Genomic DNA, 13,070 nt, shown 5'->3' on the forward strand with positions numbered 1-13,070 from the left:
GAGCCCAGTTAGACACTAGACACCCTTCTTAGTAGGTGTCTTTTTTCTCAGAGTTCACACCTTGAATTATTGGCTCAGTACTATCTACAAATGCACATAGGAAAATTACCCAGACCAGAGAAAGAGCCATGAACAAGCATACAGAACTTGGGTAGTGCCCTAGGGATGGCTGAAGGCAGAGCCGGATCTCCCTGCCCAACAGTGGCAAGGTCTGGCTCACCATCTGCCATACACCTGTGCCATCCTTGACCTGCCAGGCAGCCCGGCCACCATGGCTCTTTTGGTGCTGGGCATGGTTATGACAGTGCTCAGTCATTTACTGCTTTACATGAAACTGCTCATTCAGGTAGGTTATGAGCTGATGCCCCCCACCACTGGGACCAATGTGTTGGGGAGGAAGCTCCTCTTTCCACTGAATTTCTTTACCTTGGATGCCGGAATCCATTCATTGTCTTCACTAGCTGAGTTTAGACAGAGACCCCCCCAAAAACTAGTAGCCATTGAAAGTCCTAGTAAAGGTCAGGGCTTGAAAGTCCTAGCAAAGGTCAGGGCTGTGCACCACCCAGTTAATCTAGGAACCACTCAGTTAATTTAGGTAATAATAGTTGAAGCATCCCCACCTTAGTTCCCTTAATTCCTTAGATACTTATGTAGATCCTTGTTGATTATTGTTAATCAGATACTCCCGGAAATCTATTGATGAGTTAATCAGATACTTTTGTCTACTCCTGGAAATTGTCTGCTGATCTGTGTGTCATTGAAACTTCCTTACCCTAAGGGCTACTACAGATCAATAAAAGATTGGAGGAGCCTGAGCATGTGTGGAAGTCCTTCGGGACTTGCCCGCCTGGTCCTCCAATATTGCAAAATTATCTCGTGTCTTTTTCTCTCATTTGTTGTGCGGCTCCTCTTTCAGGTACCGAACCCTACTCCATGCAGAACGTGGAGGAAGTGTTACTCGACACTTGCCAAGGAAATTGTTCAAGTGGATGGAAAGATAGGGCTGCTCCAGACCTGAGTCCCCAGTTGATGTCCAACACCCTCTCTACTGTGACATGGGGAAGCATGAAAAACGTTTTTCCTCCAGAAGAGATCATGCAGAATTCAAACAAGGATGACATGAAGACTTCTCTGAGGAAAGTGGTGAAGGAGACCTCCTAGGAGATGATGATGCAGGCTGTAAAAGAATTCACAACTGAGAGAAGAAATAGATGCAGAGAGAAAATTTATTTTACTTTCCCTGAAGGGTAAGGGCTAGTACATTACTAATCATTTCAAGGACAAGTAATAAACAGTGGCCTGATCTTTTAAAGGGTAATGGCTACTGTTGCTATGTGACAAGGAAAGGAGGGGGATTTGGGGTTGAAACAGTCTTGCAGATGTCCTAGAGAAGTGTTTTATCAGTATTTTTCACAAGCCTATAAAACATGCTTATAGTAAAGTTATGAAGAGTTCAAGAGAGGCTTATTGGAGTGGGGAGGAGTTTCTATTAACTAGAGACTCCTTGATGCAAATTATCCTTGAGTTGTAAAAATATCAAAGAGGAGAGGTATACAAGAATGTAACCTTGATTTTAGTCCTGCAATATGTTTATATAATGTATCATGCTTATTGATTTGCAAATATTGTAACAGTTTTGCATCCCAGGAATAAATCCCACGTGGTCATGATGTATGATCTTTTTAATATATTGCTGGATCTGATTTGCTAATATTTGGTTGAGGATTTTAGCATCAATGTTCATCAGGGATATTGGCCTGTAATTCTGTTTCTTTGTAGTGGCTTTATCTGGTTTTAGAATTAGGGTAATCCTGGTCTCATAGAAAGATCTTGGAAGTGTTTCTTCCTCTTGAATTTTTTGGAATAGTTTGAGGAGGGTAGGTGTTCTTTGATTGTTTGATTAACTTCCTTGTGAAGCCTTCCAGGCCAGGATTTTTGATTGCGGGGAGTTTTATTACTGCTTCAATTTCATCAGTAGTTATCAGCCTATTCAGGATTTCTGGTTCTTCCTGATTGAGTTTTAGAATATTGTATTTTCCTAGGAATATGTCCATTTTGTCCAGGTTGTCCAGTTTGTTGGAATAAAATCATTTATAGTATTTTTGTACTATCCTTTGTATTTCTGTGGGGTCAGTTGTTATTTCACCTCTTTCATTTCTGCTTTTGTTTATTTAGGTCCTTTCTTTGCTTCTTAGTGAGTCTGGATAGAGCTTCACCAATCTTGTTTATCCTTTCAAAGAATATACTGTGTTCATTGATTGGTAGAATCAACATCATTTAAATGTTCATACTACCTAAAGCAATCTATAGATTCAGTGCAATCCCTATTAAAATACCAACAGCACATTTCAGAGACCTAGAACAAAAACCATAATTTTTTTATGGAGTCAAAAAACACTCTGAATAGCTGCAGCAATCTTGAGAAAGAAGAACAAAGTTGGAGGGATCACAATACCGGGTATCAAGTAATACTACAAAGCATTGCATTCAAAATAGCCTGGTAATGGCACAGAACAAGCATATAAATCAATATAACAGAAGAGAGGATCCAGAAGTAGAACCATGCCATAATGCTCAATTAATATTTGACAAAGAAGGCAAGAGCATACAATGGAGTAAAGACAGTCTATTCAGCCCTAACCGGTTTGGCTCAGTGGATAGAGCGTCGGCCTGCGGACTGAAAGGTCCCAGGTTCGATTCCGGCCAAGGGCATGTACCTTGGTTGCAGGCACATCCCCAGTTGGGGGTGGGCAGGAGGCAGCTGACTGATGTTTCTCTCTCATTGATGTTTCTAACTCTCTATCCCTCTCCCTTCCTCTCTGTGAAAAATCAATAAAATATATATTAAAAAAAGACAGTCTATTCAATAAATGGTGTTGGAAAAATTGGAGAGGTACATGCAAAAAAAAATGAAAATAGACCATCATCTTACACCAGTGATGGCGAACCTTTTGAGCTCGGCGTGTCAGCATTTTGAAAAACCCTAACTTAACTCTGGTGCCGTGTCACATATAGACATTTTTTGATATTTGCAACCATAGTAAAACAAAGACTTATATTTTTGATATTTATTTTATATATTTAAATGCCATTTAACAAAGAAAAATCAACCAAAAAAATGAGTTCACGTGTCACCTCTGACACGCGTGTCATAGGTTCACCATCACTGTCTTACACCATACAAAAGAATGAAATCAAAATGGGTAAAAGACTTAAATGTACGACATGAAACCATAAAAATCTTAGAAGAAATCATAGACAGTAAAATCTCAGATATCTCTCATAGCAATATGTTTAAGCATACATCCCCTAGGACAATGGGAACTAAGGAGAAAATAAACAAATGAGACCACAAGAAAATAAAAAGCATTTGCACAGCAAAAGAAACTATAAACAAAATAACTCCCACTGCATGGGAGAACATATTTGCCAATGATACATTCAATAAGGGGTTAATTTCCTAAATAGATAGGGAATTCATACAAGTTAACAAAAGGAAGACAACCAACCCAATTAAAAAACGGGCAAAGGACCTAAATAGACACTTCTCTAAAATGGAAATACAAAACACTAAGAGGCATATGAAAAAATGTTCAAAGTCATTAATCAAAGAGATGCAAATCAAACAACAATAAGGTACCAACTCACACCTGTCAGAATGGCTATCATCAACAAATCAACAAACGACAAGTGTGGACAAGGATGTAGAAAAAAGGGAACCCTAGTATACTGCTGGTGGGAATGCAAACTTGTGTAACCTCTGTGGAAAACAGTATGGAGTTTCTTCAAAAAATTAAAAATGGAACTCCCATTTGACCCAGTGATCCCACATCTAGGAATATATCCTAAGAAATCATAAAGAATACATGCACCCCTATGTTCATAGCAGTGCAGTTTAAAACAGCTAAGTTTTAGAAACAGCCTAAGTGCCCATCAGCAGGTAAGTGGATAAAAAATCTGTGGTATATTTACACAATGGAATATTATGCAGCTGTAAAAAAGAAAGAACTCTTACCATTTGCAAGAGCATAGGTGGACCTGGAGAGTATTATGCTAAACAAAATAAGCTAGTCAGAGAAAGGTAAGTATCACATGATCTCACTCATATGTGGAATCTAATGAACAAAATTAACTGACAAACAAAATAGATGCAGAGACATATAAACATGGAACAGACTTTTGAACCTCAGAGGGAAGGCAGGGGAGGGTGGGTAGGTGGGAAGAGATGAACCGAAGAACTTGTATGCATGTGTGCATAACCCATGGACACAGACAATAGGGTGGTAAAGGTCTGGAGTTGGGGGCAGGGGTAAGGTAGAAGAGGTCAATGAGGAGAAAGTGGGACATATATAATATTCTCAACAATAAAATTTTTAATAAATAAATAAATAATTAAAATTTTAAAAGAATGTAGCCTTGAAAATAACTTGTCTTGTATTTTGAACAAAGGAGCTGTCTGAATCAGAGGAGCTAACAATATTGAGGTTTAATTACCAGGTGCTTTTCATAAATTGTGGAAGGTGACAGCAAGGAAAAAGAGGCTTTTTTCTTGACCTCACACTCACGATCTCAATGTGCTTTATGGTCCAATCTGTATTATAGGAGGCCAAGTACAGTGGTGTGCTGAGCTCCACTGGGAACATTTAAAAAAAGGAGGGGCTGCTGGGACATGTTATCAGCTTCATCCCTCACCTTCTGTGAATTATGGTTTTCTTGTGGGGCCTGTAACCTGTTGGCCCACTTCATTAATGCCTACCTGGTGGATGACCATATAAGTGAAACCCCGGAAAGGGGGTGGGTGGAGGCTGGGAAACACCCAGAACCAAGGTTTCAAGTTTAGCCAGGCTCTGGCCATCTGGAGCTACACCAATTTTTTTATGGTAATTGCAGTGAGTGTGCTGACCTACCTTTTCCTGCTGGTTGATGATCTCATGGCTTTGAACAACTGTGGGCTGTAAGCTGAGCTCCCCCCTACTCCCCAGTGTTCAAATCCTGGATCCAAGGCTGGAAGTACCTGAGTGTGTGGAGTTAGCTTTGCCTTGGATATCCTAAAACAAGCTGTCTCAGCCTGGCTGCTGTAGGTGAGACAACTCCAACCCAGCAACACCTAGAGGTGCCCCAGCCCTGATGGTCTTCCGTGTCCATGCTTGCCATGCCTTTGTACAAAAGTAGGAGATGGGTGGAGGTGTGGCTATAACCAGTGGCTTGATCAGTCACCTGTTAGACCTGGAGAAGGTGGATCAAGAATAGAGAAATGGAGTAGAATCCCCTTATCTCATAGAATTTTTGAGTCTGCTTTGTGCATGGGGCCTGTGGAGTACCAGGTTGTATGGGAAAAGGCTAATAATGTCAGATCCCACTCCCACTCATTCCCAAATCAGTCCTATTACTCATCCTGCAGATCAACTGGGAGCACCACTCTGTTGCTTGTACGTAGGGTGTGATCCTCTTTCATGAGACCACCATCATGTCAGGCCTGTACTAGGAATCTATTGCTAGTTTCTGCCTTTATTTTTCTCAACACTATTTTTTTTCTTTTTTATTGCTTAAAGTATTACAAAGAGTATTACATATGTCTCCTTATTTTTTTGTCCCCAGCCCTTGACAATCCCCCGGCCTCCCCTACCCCCCAGTGTCTTATGTCCATTGGTTATGCTTATATGCATGCATACAAGTCCTTCGGTTGATCTCTTACCCTCCCTCCCACAGCCCCCCAACCCTCCCTGGCCTTCCCGCTGTAGTTCCACAGTCTGTTCGAGGCAGCTCTGCCTCTGTATCTATTTTTGTTCAAAAGTTTATTATGGTTTTTATTATCCATAAATGGGTGAGATCATGTGGTATTTTTCCTTCATTGACTGGCTTATTTCACTTAGCATAATGCTCTCCAGTTCCATCCATGCTGTTGCAAATGGTAAGAGTTCCTTCTTTTTTACAGCAGCATAGTATTCCATCGTGTAGATGTACCACAGTTTTCTAATCCATTCATCTACTGATGGGCACTTAGGCTGTTTCCAAATCTTAGCTATGGTGAATTGTGCTGCTATGAACATATGGGTGCACATATCCTTTCTGATTGGTGTTTCTGGTTTCTTGGGATATATTCCTAGAAGTGGGATCACAGGGTCAAATGGGAGTTCCATGTTTTGTTTTTTGAGGAAACTCCATACTGTCTTCCATAGTGGCTGCACCAGTCTGCATTCCCACCAGCAGTGCACAAGTGTTCCTTTTTCTCCACATCCTCTCCAGCACTTGTCGTTTGTTGATTTGTTGATGATAGCCAGTCTGACAGGTGTGAGATGGTACCTCATTGTTGTTTTGATTTGCATCTCTCGGATGATTAGTGACTTTGAGCATGTTTTCATATGTCTCTTGGCTTTCTGAATGTCCTCTTTTGAAAGGTGTCTATTTAGATCCTTTGCCCATTTTTTGATTGGATTGTTTATCTTCCTTTTGTTAAGTTGTATGAGTTCCCTATAAATTTTGGAGATTAGGCCCTTATCAGATATAATGTTGGCAAATATGTTCTCCCATGTAGTGGGCTTTCTTGTTGTTTTGTTGATGGTTTCTTTTGCTGTGCAGAAACTTTTTATTTTGATGTAGTCCCATTTGTTTATTTTCTCTTTAGTTTCCAATGCCCTAGGATCTGTATCGGTGAAGAAATTGCTTCGGCATAGGTCTGAGATTTTGTTGCCTTTGGATTCTTCTAGTATTTTTATGGTTTCCGGTCGTATATTTAAGTCCTTTATCCATTTTGAGTTTATTTTTGTGTATGGTGTAAGTTGGTGGTCTAGTTTCATTTTCTTGCATGTATCTGTCCAATTTTCCCAGCACCATTTATTGAAGAGACTGTCTTGACTCCATTGTATGTTCTTGCCTCCTTTGTCAAATATTAATTGAGCGTATTGGTTGGGGCTGATTTCTGGGCTCTCTATTCTATTCCATTGATCTATATGTCTGTTCTTGTGCCAGTACCAGGCAGTTTTGAGAACAGTGGCTTTGTAATACAGCTTGATATCTGGTATTGAGATCCCACCTACTTTCTTCTTTCTCAGGATCGCTGCAGCTATTCGGGGTCGTTTTTTGTTCCAGATGAATTTTTGGAGAGTTCGTTCTAGGTCTGTGAAATATGCCGTTGGTATTTTAATGGGAAGTGCGTTGAATTTATAGATTGCTTTGGGCAGTATGGACATTTTAATGATGTTGATTCTACCAATCCAAGAACATGGTATGTTCTTCCATCTCTTTATGTCTTCCTCTATCTCTTTTTTCAACGTCCTGTAGTTTTCTGAGTAGAGGTCTTTTACCTCTTTAGTTAAGTTTATTCCTAGGTAGCTTAATTTTTTTGGTGAGATGGTAAATGGGATTGCTTTTTTAGTCTCTCTTTCTGCAAGTTCACTATTGGTGTATAGAAATGCCATAGATTTCTTGGCGTTAATTCTGTATCCTGCTACATTGCCGAATTCTTTTATTAAGTCTAATAGTTTTTTGATGGAGTCTTTAGGGTTTTTTAAGTATAATATCATGTCATCTGCAAATAAGGACAGTTTTACTTCCTCTTTTCCAATTTGGATGCCTTTTATTTCTTCTTCTTGTCTAATTGCAATGGCTAATACTTCCAGTACTATGTCGAACAGGAGTGGTGAGAGTGGGCATCCCTGTCTTGTTCCTGTTTTTAGGGGAAATGGTGTTAGTTTTTGTCCATTGAGTATGATGTTGGCTGTGGGTTTGTCATATATGGCTTTTATTATGTTGAGGTATGATCCTTCTATTCCCACCTTGCTGAGAGTTTTTATCAAAAATGGGTGTTGAATTTTGTCAAATGCTTTTTCTGCATCAATTGATATGACTATGTGGTTTTTTTCCTTCAATTTGTTTATGTGATGTATCACGTTGATTGATTTGCGGATATTGTACCATCCTTGCATCCCTGGGATAAATCCTACTTGGTCATGGTGTATGATCTTTCTGATGTACTGCTGGATCCGATTTGCTAAGATTTTGTTGAGGATTTTGGCATCTATGTTCATGAGGGATATTGGCCTGTAATTCTCTTTCATTGTGTTGTCTTTACCTGGTTTTGGTATTAGGGTGATGCTGGCTTCATAGAATGAGCTTGGAAGTGTTCCTTCCTCTTGGATTTTTTGTAGTAGTCTGAGGAGGATAGGTTTTAGTTCTTCCTTGAATGTTTGGTAAAACTCCCCTGTGAAGCCGTCTGGTCCTGGGCTTTTGTTTGCTGGAAGCTTTCTGATGACTGCTTCAATTTCTTCCATAGTTATTGGCCTGTTGAGATTTTTAGATTCTTCCTGATTAAGTTTTGGAATGTTGTATTTTTCTAGAAATATGTCCATTTCCTCCAGGTTGTCTAGTTTGTTGGAGTAGAGTTGTTCATAGTATTTTTTAACAATCATTTGTATTTCTGTGGGGTCTGTTGTTATTTCGCCTCTATCATTTCTGATTTGGTTTATTTGGGTCCTCTCTCTTTGCTTTTTGGTGAGCCTGGCTAGAGGTTTGTCGATCTTGTTTATCCTTTCAAAGAACCAGCTCTTGGTTTCATTGATTTTCTGTATTGTTTTTTTGGTCTCTATGTCATTTATTTCTGCTCTAATCTTTATTATCTCCTTCCTTCTGCTCACTCTGGGCTTTTCTTGTTGCTCTCTTTCTAATTCTTTGAGCTGTAGATTTAGATGATTTACTACCATTTTTTCTTGTTTGTTGAGGTAGGCCTGTAGAGCTATAAACTTCCCTCTCAGGACTGCTTTCATTGTGTCCCAAAGGTTTTGGATTGTTGTGTTTTCATTGTCATTAGTTTCCAGGATGTTTTTAATTTCTTCTTTGATCTCATTGGTAACCCAATCAATATTTAATAACATGCTATTCAGCTTCCAAGTGTTTGAGTATTTTGGGTTGTTTTTATTGTAGTTTATTTCTAATATTATGCCCTTGTGGTCTGAGAAGATGCTTGGTATGATTTCAATCTTCTTGAATTTGGGGAGACTTTGTTTGTGACCCAATATGTGGTCTATTTTTGAAGATGTCCCATGAGCACTTGAGAAGAACGTATATTTTGTTGCTTTGGGGTGAAGTGTTCTGAAGATGTCAATTAAGTCCATCTGATCTAGTGAGTCATTTAGGATTGCTGTTTCTTTGCTGATTTTTTGTCTAGCAGATTTATCCAGTGATGTCAGTGGTGTATTAAAGTCCCCTACTATGATTGTATTGTTGTCGATCTCTCCCCTGATGTCTTCCAGGAGTTTTCTTATGTATGTGGGTGCTCCTGCATTGGGTGCATATATGTTTATCAGGGTTATATCCTCTTGTTGTATTGATCCCTTTAGTATTATGAAGTGGCCTTCCTTATCTCTTGTTATGGCCTTCACTTTGAGGTCTATTTTGTCGGATATAAGTATTGCTACCCCAGCTTTTTTTTCATTTCCATTTGCCTGAAAGATATTTTTCCATCCCTTCACTTTCAGTCTGTGTGAGTCCCTTTTAATGAGGTGGGTCTCTTGTAGACAGCAAATGTATGGGTCATGTTTTTTTATCCATTCAGCCACTCGATGTCTTTTGATTGGACCATTTAGTCCATTTACGTTTAAAGTTATTATTGAAAGGTACTTGTTTGTAGCCATTTCTTTTTTTGTGTGGCTGTTTTCTTTCTGGGCTTTTTATTTCTTCTTTTTACACCAGTCCCTTTAGCATTTCTTGCATTGCTGGCTTGGTGGTGATGAACTCCCTTAGCCTTTTTTTGTCTGTGAAGCTTCTTATTTCCCCTTCAATTTTGAATGATAGCCTTGCTCTCTTAGTATGAATGCACAGGGAGTCAGGATCTCAGGAACAGGTGATAAGAAACACAGTCAAGTCACTGGTGCTTGGTGCTGCCTCCTGCCCAGAGAATCGGGGTCCCTGAGCCTGTGCTCCGTTCGACAAATTCCTGGTGTTTGCACAATTGCTCCCAGCCCAGGGCTCCGAAGCCGGCAGTGTGCTTAGGATCAATTCCCTCCTGGTGTTCACACGCGCGTTTGCTCCCAGCCCAGGACTGCTGAACCCAGCCCTAAGCGGGATCTGTTCCAAGGTGCTCGTGCACTTCCAGGCTAAAGTTCCTGTGGCACTGCTCAGGCCCCGGCAAGGGGTGGGTCTATCGGTTACTATGGCGCTGCCCTGGAGCCTGCGGGAATCGGGGATGGGCTCTGTTACTCACGGATCTGCTGCGGGGATTTCTGAACTTTTGGTGTCTGCAGGTCTGAAGCTGTGGTCACAGGTCTCTGTCCCCAGCGGCTGCAGTGTCCTGGAATGCGTCTGAGATCAGACTGGGTGGTGCTGAGGCCAGGATCCTAGTCTCAAGCAGCTCTGTTTCCCAAGATGGCGTGGTCGCTGTGCCCGTGCTGGCTGCCCAGGAGTGTCCGTGCAGGGAGCGGGGCTCCACTATCTAAGACTGCCCGGTTTAGCAGCCCCTTTGAAGACCTGCAGAATCTAACTGTCCCTAGCTCATACACACACACACCACACACGTCCACACACTCCTCTATCAGTTCCTTTCGCTCTCACACTCTCTCCCTCCCTACCTTCCTGCTGGTCGCCATTTTCCAGGCTCTCAACACTATTTTTAATATGAAGGCAGAACCTTCTGAGTGGGAAATCATATGACTACACAGAATGTGTCCACTCATTAAGTGCTCACAGGTTTAATGGTGATGCCTCATGTTCCAGATCTGGTTACCTGTGCTGTTGTGAACACTGTCTCTAGCCCTACCAAGTTTAAAAGATCCTGATAAGATTTGACCCTTTCTCCCTCAAATAAATGTATTAGTGGTGATTTGGGGGGCAGGGGGAATAGTAAATAGAACAATCCCTAGAGCACACATGAATCCAGAAATAGTTCACATTTGCATAGTCATAGCCAAAAATTATATAATATATGAGCTATCAAGTACATTCTGTGAAATGTATTGCCTTGGTAATGGGGACAAATTAGCCCAGACAAAGGCTATTCCAGGCTCACCTAAAAACAGTAATAATCCTTAAAAGAATAAAGTTGATTCCAAGTATCAAAACCAAGTCCCAAATATTTAAAGAAGTACAAAAAATATCCAACACCCAACAACATCCAAACAAAAATAACCAGCCATTCAAAGAAACAAAAAGAAATAGATAGTAGATATTGACCAGAAGTGACACACGATAGATTTGTAGGCAAATACATTAGCATAGCTGTTAAAATATATTCCATATGCTCAAAAAGGTAGAAAAAGAATGCATGATAAGGAGAAAAATGGACAATGTAAAAATATACAAATGGAACTTTTAGTGATGAAAACTAAAATATTTTGATTGAAAAATATTGTCTGAGAGCAACAATATGTTAAGTTATGCAGAATAAAAAAACAGTGAACTGAAAGACATAAGAAAGCAAAGTATCCAAAATAGAATAGAGAAAAAAATGGAAATATAAGAACAGAGCATTAGTAATATTTAGAACAAGATCAACTGGCCTCATATATGTGTAATTTCATTCTTAAGGGAAGGTGAAGAAATCAGGAAATAAAATAAAATTTTAAAAATTTGATGAAAAAATGTAATCCCAGAATTTAATTTAAAAAAGTGTACTCGAGTAGAAAAATGTAAAAATGACATCAAAGCACATTATAATCAATTTTTTTAAAAAAAATAAACATTAATAATGAGAAATACTTAGTTGCAACCAGAGATAAAAACATCAAATTACACACAAATAAAGTTTAAAATAATAATAAGAAAATAATAACTATTAAAGCAGAGCTCAATAAAAGTAAAAACATAAAATAATTACAGAAAATCATATAAACCAAAAGCTAGTTCTTTGAAAAAAATCAATAAAATAAAAAAGTCTCTAGACATGTTAAGAAAAGAAAGGGAGAAATACAAATTATTAATTTCAAAAATGAAAGAGGGGAATGCTAAAGACCCCATGGAAATTAACATGAAGTGGACCAATTATTGGCAAGACACAACTGGCCAATACTGCATAACAAGAAATAGAAGAACTTTGCCCCGGCTGGGTAGTTCACTTGGTTATTGTCATCCTGATTTGCCAAGGTAGTGGTTTTAATCTCTGGGCAAGGCATAATACAAGAGCCAACCAATGAATGCATAAATAAGTGAAACAACAAATTGTTGTTTCTATCTCTCTCTTTCTCTCTCTCTCTCTCTCTCTCTCTCTCTCTCTCTCTCCATTCCTTTCTCTATTACCAATAAATTTTTAAAAAAGGAGGAAATAGAAGATCTAAATAGGCCTATATATTAAAGTTAATAAACCAATAATTAATAACCTTCCAGAAAAGAAAGCACCAGTCCTAGGTGGATTCACTGGTGAATTCTACCAACATTTTTTTTTTTACAAAATAAATTTATTACCAGATTGTAAATACAAAATAATTAGTCATTTACATACAATAAACATAAATATTTCAAGAAAAATATTTTAAATATAATATTTCATACAATAAACACTAGAATTTCAAAAAAAGATTTAAAATACAATAATATTACCAAAACTGTACTAACATAGTATAACATCACAAAAGTTGTAGGAAATATTAAAAATCAACAATTAATAACATTTCTTCTATTGTATTCTAAAATACTTTTTTCCTCTGGCTCTATTTTTGTTCATCAGTTTATGTTGTTCATTATATTCCACAAATGAGTGAGATCATGTGATATTGATCTTTCTCTGACTGGCTTATTTTGCTTAGCATAATGCTCTCCAGTTTCATCCATGCTGTTGCAAATGGTAAGAGTTCCTTCTTTTTCACAGCAGTGTAGTATTCCATTGTGTAGATGTACCACAGTTTTTTAATCCACTCATCTGCTGATGGGCACTTAGGCTGTTTCCAAATATTAGCTATTGCAAATTGTGCTGCTATGAACATAGGGGTGCATATATCCTTTCTGATTTCTTGTGATATATTCCTAGAAGTGGGATTACTGGGTCAAATGGGAGTTCCATTTTGAGGAAACTCCATACTGTTTTCCACAGTGGCTGCACCAGTCTGCATTCCCACCAGAAGTTCACCATGGTTCCTTTTTCTCAG

General features: G+C 38.9%; 1 pseudogene; it reads left to right on the forward strand.

The window, feature by feature from the left end:
• Positions 1-257: 257 nt before the first annotated feature.
• On the forward strand, positions 258-5,032 carry LOC102244177 (annotated as a pseudogene).
• The last annotated feature ends 8,038 nt before the right edge of the window (positions 5,033-13,070 follow it).

Source organism: Myotis brandtii, unplaced genomic scaffold (assembly GCF_000412655.1).
Source record: "Myotis brandtii unplaced genomic scaffold, ASM41265v1 scaffold1291, whole genome shotgun sequence".
NCBI lineage: Eukaryota > Metazoa > Chordata > Mammalia > Chiroptera > Vespertilionidae > Myotis > Myotis brandtii.